The sequence below is a fragment of the Gossypium hirsutum genome, chromosome A13, assembly GCF_007990345.1.
Source record: "Gossypium hirsutum isolate 1008001.06 chromosome A13, Gossypium_hirsutum_v2.1, whole genome shotgun sequence".
Classification (NCBI taxonomy): Eukaryota; Viridiplantae; Streptophyta; class Magnoliopsida; order Malvales; family Malvaceae; genus Gossypium; species Gossypium hirsutum.
Genome location: NC_053436.1, coordinates 64,926,444 through 64,937,929, shown reverse-complemented (window position 1 = coordinate 64,937,929; position 11,486 = coordinate 64,926,444).

The following is an 11,486-nucleotide window of genomic DNA, read 5'->3' as shown; positions in this document are numbered from 1 at the left end:
TCACTAAATTATTTTTATCTTGAGCTACAGAACTCCAAATTAAGATCCATAAATTTTCCCAGAAACTAGATTCACATATCTTCTTACCATATAAATTTAAGCCTCTAATTATTTTTATCTAATTTTTGATGATTTTCCAAATTCAAAACAGGGGAACCCGAAATCATTCTGACCTTGTCTCACAAAAGTTATTGTATCTCATGATTTAAAATTCCATTGCTTACATAATTTCTTTTATAAGAAACTAGACTTAATAATCTTTAATTTAATTTTTATTCATCCTCTAATTCTATTTCTACAATTTTTGGTGATTTTTCAAAATTAGACTACTGCTGTATTCAAAACAGTTTTAGTGCAAAATGTTGATTTCCATTTTGCCCCAAATTTCACAATTCATACAATTCAGTCCTTGCTCAATTAACCCCTCAATTAAGATAATTTTCTCAATTAATACTTTTCTTAAACATTATAAGTTATTTCATAACTATTTAAATTCAGAATTTCCACATAAAACTCTAACTTCAAACTCTTTTAAAATTAGGTCCCAAACATTCACTTTCTATTCAATTCTTACAATAAAATCAACATATAAACAATTTAAAACTCTAATTCCATGTCAAATCATCATATACTTCTAGCACATATGTATATAAACTTTCAATTTCTTTCATAGAATCAAAAACTAATGAATTCGACAAGTGGACCTACTTGTAAAAGTCACAAAAACACAAAAAATTCAAGAAATAATCAAGAATTGAATTTGGAGTAAAAATATGAAAAACCAGCTTAATAGAACTCCTCCATGGCATTTTTCTGATGAGAATGCAGAAAAATAAAGAGAAATCTAGATAATTCCACTTTAGTCTTAGTTTTATTAAGTTAATTTTGTAATTTTCCAATTTTACCCTTAATTCTCCTTATTTTCTTGCTGATTTCATGCCCTTGCCGTCCAGCCCAAATAGACCTTAGGTCTATTTTCCTTTTAAACCCTCTTTCTTTTATCAATTAAGCTATGTAATCATTTCCCACAATTTTGCATTTAATACAATTTAGTCCTTTTTGTTCAATTAACTATCAGAACTTTAAAATTTCTTGACGAAACTTTAATACTAACATATTAACACTCCATAAATATTTATAAAAATATTTATGGCTAGATTTAAAATTATCGAGGTCTCGATACCTCGTTTTCGATTCTAATTATTTTAATATTTATTTTTAGTACACTATTCACTATTTTCAAAAAAAAGTTCCTAACTTCACATTTAATTTATACTCACTAAATTAATAATATTTCCTACTCATTTTTCGGATTTAGTGATCTCGAATCACTGTTCCAACACCACTGAAAATTAGGCTGTTACAACTCTCCCCCCTTTAGGGATTTTCGTCCCCGAAAATCTTATCAGAAGAAATTGCTGTCAACACTCATGAAACACTTTTACTAACTTCTCAGTTTCACAAAGAAAACCCCACTTTAGCATTTAACTTGGTTGAAATCAAATCATCATCAAGTAAAGCCAATCATGTAGTCAACATTCACAAAATAATCAAGATTTTCCAATACGTATATAATGTAGAGTAACAACCCGTATAAACAGAATAATAGCTTTACATGAATCTCACCATTTACTTTTATCTTCAACGTAACAGAATAGTATAACAAAGAAAAATGAAGAAGTCCCAATCATAATTTAATCAGACCAACGATGCTCTCATCAAATATTTTAGCTAGCTAGCATTCTCATACAATAAGAATTTCATCAGAAAACGAACAGCCATATATTCCTCTAACTAATTCTGTCATCCCTAATCCTATAATCTGATTAACCTTTCATGCATTAATCCTTAAGTCCTATAACTTTGGAATGGACACAAGTCATGGAATAGCCACACTTGCATAGTTCATCCCATGTTTCTTGATACCTTAAGTGAACTATGATACACAAATAAGTATGACATCTCATATCAACTTATTTGAGCATGGCCATGCATTTCTAGTCTCACTCAATCAACTGGCCTAAGATATTACTCCCATTATGTAGGAGGGACTTATCCTATATTGATCAACCATATCCCTCTACATAGATTGTGGTATATCCAACATTAGTCTTTATAGAACAACTAGTTACGATGTTCGTTTGACTATATCAAAACATACAACTCACGATGTTGGGATAATGATGATCTCAAGTATGAGGATCATACACATATTAATCACTATGAGTAATGTTGTGACAATTACATAATAATCCAAGAAACATACTCATAATAGGTCAGTCTAATATGTTGTTCTCTAACACACATATTCATGCGTTGATTTTGACACTCCATATCAATGACAACTCTTTATCATCAATCAACTACATGTTAGTCTTAATGCATTATTGTTGTCCTAGCCAACAATAATACTTGACTAAGGATCTTTTAAGAATAATCATATTATTTTCAGGACATTATAATAAAACAGTTTATTTATGTACACAGAAAAGAAACTGAAATAATAATGGCAACGCCCTATATCAATAAACATGATAAATCAAGTATGTTATTACAAACATCTCGTGATTGATCTTTGGGCATACTCTTACAATCTCCCACAGGCACTAAGACCAATCACTCATATATCTAATACCAAGTGACTTAGTGTGACAATCATGCTTCTGCTATGTCAGAGGCTTGGTCAAGGGATCAGCAATGTTATCATCTGTAGGTACTCTGCATATCTCTACATCCCCTCGATCGATAATCTCTCGAATAAGATGGTAGCACCTAAGTATATGTTTAGATCGCTGGTGAGATCTGGGTTCTTTAACTTGTGCAATAGCTCCATTGTTATCACATCGAAGTTCTATAGCATCTGATATGCTAGGCACAACCCCTAGTTTAGTAATAGACTTCTTGATCCAAACAGCTTCTTTCGCTGCCTCACTAGCTATAATATACTCAGCCTCTGTTGTTGAATCGGCTACTATACTTTGCTTTGAACTCTTCCAGCTCACAGCACCACCATTAAGGCAAAACACAAAACCTGATTGCGATCAAGAACCATCTTTGTCAGTTTGGAAGCTGGCATCAGTGTAACATTTTACACTTAACTCTTCCTCACCTCCATATATTAGGAACGTATCCTTAGTTCTTCTCAAGTACTTAAGGATATTCTTGACTGTGGTCCAGTGACCTTCACTGAGATCTACTTGGTAGCTGCTCGTCATACTTAAGGCATATGAGACATCTGGATGGGTACATAACATGGCATACATGATAGATCCAATAGCAGAAGCATATAGAATTTTACTCATGCATTCTCTCTCTTGTGAAGTTGAAGGACACATTTCCTTCGAGAGTGAAATACCATGTCTCATAGGTAGGAATCCTCTCTTAGATTCTTCCATATTGAACCTCTTCAATACTTTATCTATATATGTACCTTGACTTAGACCTAGTAATCGTCTTGATCTATCTCTATAGATCTTGACTCCTAAGATGTAAGTGGCTTCGCCCAAGTCCTTCATAGAAAAACAACTTCCTAACCAAGTCTTAATAGATTGTAAGGTAGGTATGTCATTGCCCATGATAAGTATGTCATCCACATACAGTACCAAGAATGTGATTGTGCTCCCACTAACTTTCTTGTAAACACATGGCTCATCTTCATTTTTGATAAAACTAAACTCTTTGATTGCATCGTTAAAACGAAGATTCCAACTTCGAGAAGCTTGTTTTAATCCATAAATAGATCTTTGTAACTTACATATCTTTCCAGCATCCTTTGGATTGACAAAACCTTCAGGTTGTGTCATGTACACATCCTCTTCAAGTTCCCCGTTAAGGAAAGCTATTTTGACATCCATCTACCAGATTTCATAATCATGAAATGTAGCTATGATGAGCAAGATCCTGATGGATTTAAACATAGCTACAAGAGAAAAAGTTTCATCATAGTCAACACCATGAATTTGACGAAAATATTTAGCGACTAATCGCCCCTTGTATCTTTGTACATTACCATCCATGTCCGTTTTCTTTTTGAAAACCCACTTGCACCCTATAGGTTTAACCCCTTCGGGTGGGTCAACCAAAGTCCATACTTGGTTTTCATACATAGAATCCATCTCAGGCCTCATGGCCTCGAGCCATTTCTTAGAGTCTGGGCTCGCCACCACTTCTTGATAAGTCATAAGCTCATCTTGATCTATAAGAAGAATGTCACCATGCATTGTAATGAGAAATCCATATCTCTCAGGTGCATGGCGTTCTCTTAAAGATCTACGCGGTGGTTGTGTTTCTACAACAGTTACTTGTTCCTCAATTTCTTATGGAATTTGCTGTTGTTCTATCTCTAGTTCAGTGGTATCTTATGATTCTCCAATTTCTTCAAGTTCAATCTTTCTCCCACTTCCTTTTTTAGAAACAAATTCTCTTTCTAGGAAGACACCAGTCCGAGCAACAAACACTTTGTTCTCAGTGGGATTAAGAAATAATATCCTTTAGTTTCTTTCGGATACCCCACAAAGATACACCTTTCAAATTTAGGTTCAAGCTTAGTAGACGTCTGACGTTTAACATAAGCTTCGCAACCCCAAATTTTCATAAAAGACATACTGGGACGTTTTCCAGTCCACATCTCATATGGCGTCTTTTGAACCGATTTAGATGGAACACGATTTAGTGTGAAAATAGTTGTTTCAAGTGCATGTCCCCAAAAGGAAGTTGGTAGATCAGCATGACTCATCATGGATCAAACCATGTCTAATAGAGTTCGATTTCTTCTCTCAGAAACTCCATTCCATTGAGGAGTACCAGGAGGAGTAAGTTGTGAGACAATCCCACATTCCTTCAAAAGATCATCAAACTCTAGGCTCAAATACTCTCCACCTCGATCAGATCGAAGTGTCTTAATAGTTTTGCCTAGTTGATTTTATACTTCATTTTTGAATTCCTTGAACTTTTCAAGGGCCTCAGACTTATGGCACATGAGATAAACATACCCGTATCTACTGAAATCATCAGTGAAAGTAATGAAGTAATGAAATCCACCTCTGGCTTGTGTATTTATTGGTCCACGTACATATGAATGTATTGAGCCCAATAAATCACTAGCTCGTTCACTTTTACCAGTAAAAGGAGATTTAGTCATTTTTCCTAATAAGCAAGATTCACATACTTCAAATTGTTAAAAAACAAATGAATCCAAGAGACCATCTCTATGGAGTTTGGATATGCGTTTCTCACTTATGTGGCCCAAACGACAATGCCAAAGATAAGTTTGATTTGAGTCATTTATTTTAGATCTTTTAGTATTTATGTTGTAAATGGGATTCATTTGATCTAAAATATAGAGGCCATTAATCAATTGTGCCAAACCATAGAAAACATTATCGAGATAAAAGGAACAACAATTATTCTTGATTATTATCTCAAAACCAATTTTGTCTAAACACAAAATTGAAATAATGTTTTTAGTCAAACTGGGCACAAAATAACAACCCTCTAAAATTAAACCAAGTCCACTAGGCAAAGATAAAGTATATGTTCCCACAGCTAATGCAACAACTCTTGCTCCATTTCCAACTCGCAGGTCCACATCTCTTCTAGCCAAAGTCCTACTCCTTTGTAGTCTCTGTACAGAAGTACAAATATAAGAACCACAACCAGTATCTAATACCCAAGAAGTAGTAGTTGATAAATTAATATCAATAACATAAATACCTAAAGCAGACGTTCCGCTTACTTTGGCCTTCTTGATTTCCTCAAGATAGACAGGGCAATTCTGCTTCCAATGTCCAGTCACACCACAATGAAAACAGTTTCATTCCTTAGACACCCCACATTTAGGTTTCAGTGCAGCCTTTCCTTTTCCAAGATTGGGCTTACCTTTGCCCTTAGGCTTTGTCGGGACTTTTGCCTTTCCCTTGCCCTTATTATTACAAACCATCAGTATGGGCTTGGGTCCAACCTTTTTTATGTTGCCTTCAGCAGTTCGTAACTTGCTAAGCAATTGTGGCAGAGTCTTGTCAATTTCATTCATATTGAAATTGAGGACAAACTGGCTGTAGCTATCCGGCAACGATTGCAGAATAACATCACTGGCCAACTCTTGGCCCAATGGAAACCCAAGCTTAGACAGACTTTCAATATAACCAATCATCTTAAGGACATGAGGTCCTACTGGGCTTCCTTCAGCTAGCTTACATTGGAATAGGGCTTTTGAGATATCGAACCTCTCTTACCTTGCTTGCCCTTGATATAGCTCTTTCAAGTGATCGATCATATCATAAGCAACCATATCCTCATGTTACTTTTGAAGCTCAGGATTCATAGTGGCAAGCATAAGACATCCAATGTCTACCATATCATCGAGATGCTTCTTGTAAGCACCTTTATCAGCCCTCGAGGCAATAGCAGGTGGTTCATCAGGAAGTGATTTTTCAATGACATATAATTTCCATTCTTGTTTGAGGACAATCGTCAAGTTACGGAACCAGTCAAGAAAGTTCAAACCATTCAATTTGTCCTTCTCAAGGACTGATCGTAATGAGAGTGTATTAGTGTTTGCAGCCATAATATATCTACAACAATAAAATATGCGTGTGAATAAATTTACCAAGTTTATATCAATCATTAAAAGGACTTTATTATATGATGTTTCCCACTATTCTATTTCAAAATTAATACCCCTCATATATTAATTTCGGAAAGACTTTCTTGAAAGTATTTCTAGTGGGTCAAGGATCCATATTTCACCTCCTCTTAAGTCAGCTTTGGATTTACTCTCAAGATTATGGTTATTTAGGTAAGCAACACTTGCTATTTACATCATATGTAACTCCTACAATTTGGTGAACAACTCTTGTTCTAATCATCTTATGATTTATCCAAATTACTTGCCTCTAGGTTTCTAATCCTATTAGAGTAACCTAGTTAAGTCATTAACCAATTTTTAACCAGCGAATATCACTTGTTTATTCTTCGCGTTTAACCAAGATAAATACTAGCACTTCACTTTGGCAAAACCTACATAGTATTGATCGAGGCCTTAATGAGGGCATAAATTGGAAGGCCATGTTGACTTAATATTTTAAAAGAGGGATTTTATTACAGTGTTATATCTCACCAACTATGGTCTACTTTAGTCCATTTAATCTTTTAATTGATCTCATCAATTAATGGGGTTTATTATTACCAAATATGCATGCTTTAGACATCCATAGCATCTCATACATGAGTAAGTAAAGTAATAAATAAATGCAATAGTTATAGCCTATAAACTATGGTGGTTCAACCCAAGCCAATGGGAGAACCAAAAGGGAACCTAAAGGTGTAAGTTGTTTCACAAGCTATCGATCCACACTAGTTGGCCCATCTTCCTTCTCGTCTAGTCCACGGCAACTTTTACAAATTACAAAATTCAAAAACTCGTTTTACATACGAGGGAGTAAGATGAGAAGAGAAATACAAAAGAATAGTAGTAAGGCACGACACGCAGGCCGTATTTATAAAATTACAATCTTTTATCAAATGGGTCATCAGGCTATAACTATGCATTTCAAACACCGTGCATTTCAAAAATAACATATATCATTCAACATTTTTGTCAAGTAAAATATTAAAATATCCTTTCAACCTTTTTATGGCCCATTAAGTTTTATTTATTGCAAAACATACTGGAAGATGATGGGGGTGCGGGGGTAGAGCCCCCGCGGTACGAACCGTATACCCTAGTCGAATGAAACCTCATGATTTGATAACTTTTATCAACAGAATCGTGTTTTTAGGATTTTAATCCTTGAGGTTTCATACCTGAACAACCCTTTGTTCTATTGGCCAGTAAACTCTAACTGGAAATTGTAAAATCACCGCTACATTATAACAGATTTATTAAAGTTTACAGCAATAACATAAAACCGAATAGGGCATAACACCATGATTAACATTTAATCACTTATCGAAAGGAACAGTTTTCAGATTCTGCTTAAACGATTTAAACAGAAAAGCATAATAAAATTAAAACATGCATCTCATACAATTGCATCACCCAAGTATTTAAATCCGAGTCTGATCACACAAGTGGCTCTGATACCACTGTTGGAACGCCGGTGCCTCCAAGGCGCAGCGGAAAAATAAAATAATTAAAAACATTCCGGCAATCCAAACCATGGATCCATGTGTAAGGAACGTATCGAGGTGATAAAAGGTTTCGAAATTACCGAAACTTCAATCTGAGTAGACAGCGACGCCTAGGCAACGGGAATCCTGAACCACTATCGAACCAAGCCGCAACCTTCCGATGTCGGCCTCTACGTAGTCCACCCAGTTGACAATGAACGGTAGAAAAATCTCAGAAACTATTTCAGTGATTTTTATGCTTGATGGCTGCTAGACCCTTTAGCATAGTTTCGAGCTTATTTATATATTATCTCTTTAAGGTTTTTTACCCTTGCCATATATAACACCCTTTTAATTGGTATATCTTTTTAATAAATATTAATTCATTAAAATTAATCTGAACATAATAGTCATCATTAAAATAAATACAAAATGTTTAACCGAAAATTATAATTACATTAATTATAATAAAGATTTCAGTAAACTATATTTATTTAAACTTATATAAGAACCAAATTCATCTGACAATCAGAATGCAATACCAACTATGTTTTAGTCCGTTCATTTCAACCATAGGGTGTGACCGTATAGGTTCTTGTAACGTTAGCAGTAATATTAGAACGATCCTAATGTTACAAACAATGAGTGGCATCTAACAATGCATCATTGCTACCTAAGTTACGAGAAGTCATGATTCGACATAACCTTTTGTAATTAACCTTTCATACATTAATCCTTAAGTCCTATATCTTTGGAATGGACACAAGTCATGGAATAGTCACACTTGCATAGTCCATCCCATGTTTCTTGATACCTTAAGTGAACTATGATACACAAATAAGTATGACATCCCATATCAACTTATTTGAGCATGGCCATGCATTTCTAGTCTCACTCAATCAAGTGGCCTAAGATATTATTCCCATTATGTAGGAGGGACTTATCCTATATTGATCAACCATATCCCTCTACATAGATTGTGGTATATCCAACATTAGTCTTTATAGAACAACCAGTTACGATGTTCGTTTGACTATATCAAAATATACAACTCACGATGTTGGGATAATGATGATCTCAAGTATGAGGATCATACACATATTAATCACTATGAGTAATGTTGTGACAATTACATAATAATCCAAGAAACATACTCATAGCAGGTCAGTCCAATATGTTGTTCTCTAACACACATATTCATGCATTGATTTTGACACTCCATATCAATGACAACTTTTTATCATCAATCAACTACATGTTAGTCTTAATGCATTATTGTTGTCCTAGCCAACAATAATACTTGACTAAGGATCTTTTAAGAATAATCATATTATTCTCAGGACATTATTATAAAACAATTTATTTATGTACACAGAAAAGAAACTGAAATAATAATGGCAACGCCTTATATCAATAAACATGATAAATCAAGTATGTTATTACAACCATCTCGTGATTGATCTTTGGGCATACTCTTACAGAATGCACATAAGAAAGTTATGCTTATGAGACTTAATGACATTTATGAAACTTTACCTTATTTTAGTTGTATGATTTATGTTGCTTATTATTTGCATGTGAACTTACTAAGCTTTAAAGCTTACCCCATTTTTTTTCCTTTTCTTATAGTGTCGCCAAGCTAGTTTGGGGATCAGAGAACGCCGGAGTTTTCGATCACACTATCAATTGAATAATTGGGTATAGCTAGTCTCAATATTTTGAGTATGGCATGTATAGGGACTTGGTTTTTTTGTTATGTGTCATATTGATTAGCCAAATGTGTTGGCTCATGATGGTATTATGATTCATTTTGTATATGGCCATGAGAGGTGGCTCATATTGATTATTTGGGTTGTAACCCTAATTAGTTATGCATGCATGTAAGTGTGTTTGTCCTTATTGTGATTGTTTGTGATTAATATGTATGATAATAAATGTGGTATAATGATGAATAGATAGGAAATTGGTGTGAACTGCCATATGAAAGCCTAATGGTTTAAGTATGTGATATGTTGACACTACCAAGTTATAAATTAACCATGTATGTGAATGCTTGACTAACTCAAGGTGTCATGTTGCATGCCATGAAGGTAGTGTAGGTGGGTGAGTGTTCAAGGGTGGCAAATGGCTTGGAAAATAGCCTAGAAATTGTCCACATGGACATGTTTCTAGGCCGTGTGAGACACACGATCTACCCCATGGGCGTGTGATCCGGCCGTGTGTCTCCTGCACCCTAATTAATGCAAAATAGAATGCCCAGTAGTAAACACACTGGCAGAGACACGGCCGTGTGTCTCAGTCGTGTGGAGGACACGGCCTTAGACATAGGCGTGTACCCAAGCTGTGTGAAGTCTGCACTTAATTTTGAGAATTTAATTCGCCACATGGCCTAAGCACACGGGCGTGTGCTGTTACATTATGGACTCTTTGGTACACCCATAATTAGTTAGTGTATGAGGGTACACACTAGGGAGTGGGAAAATTGGCGGTCTTCATTCGCAGTTACTGTGTGGAACTAGCAATTGTATTATAGACTCTTTGGTATACCAATAATAAGTTAGTGTATGAGGGTACACATTAGGGAGTGGGGGAATTAGTGGTCTTCATTCGCGGTTACTGTGTAGAACTAGCAGCTTTGACTACTATTTCTCTTCGTTCGAACTTGAGTGCTCTCGTTAAATGGTCTCTTTCACTTTCTAACATGGTTAAGGTAAATGCGGATGTGAGTTTTGTCTTTGCACAAAGGAAATCATGTTCAGAAGTTATTATTTAGGATGAATTGGGCCAAATTTTAAGAGCATGCAACCAATTTACATGTTCTGTGTGGTCGGCGTTTGCTGCTGAAGCACTGGTAGTTGTTCACGGTCTTCGATTTGCTTATGAGATAGGTTTCCATTCAATAGTTTAGAAGGGGATTTTAAAGTTACCATTGAGAAATTAGTTGATACGGTAGAGGATCTATTGGAGATTAGTGCATTAACCTGGGAAGCCAAGGAGCTTTCAAAAGCACTCTATACTTGTCACTTTTAGTTTGTGGGTAGATATGGGAATAGGGTCACGCATGCAATGGCTCGTGATAGGTTACGGAGAGGCGAGGATCAGTTTTGGGTGGAGGAAGCTCTTGATTCAGTTGTTCTGCTGCTAATGAAGATCGTCGCCTCGTAGACCTCCCTTAATTTTTACAGGGCGTCTGTCCTTTGGGGCTTCTTCTTCAACGTTTGCCCTATGTTTGGCTATTTGGTTTTCCAATAAAGTGACCGATTTTTCATAAAAAAAATAGATGCTAAATACTAGAAATGTTTAAAATGTTTTGTAAACTGTGAATTAGAATTACTTTAAAGTAATATAGATTCATATGAAATGTATATTTATATACT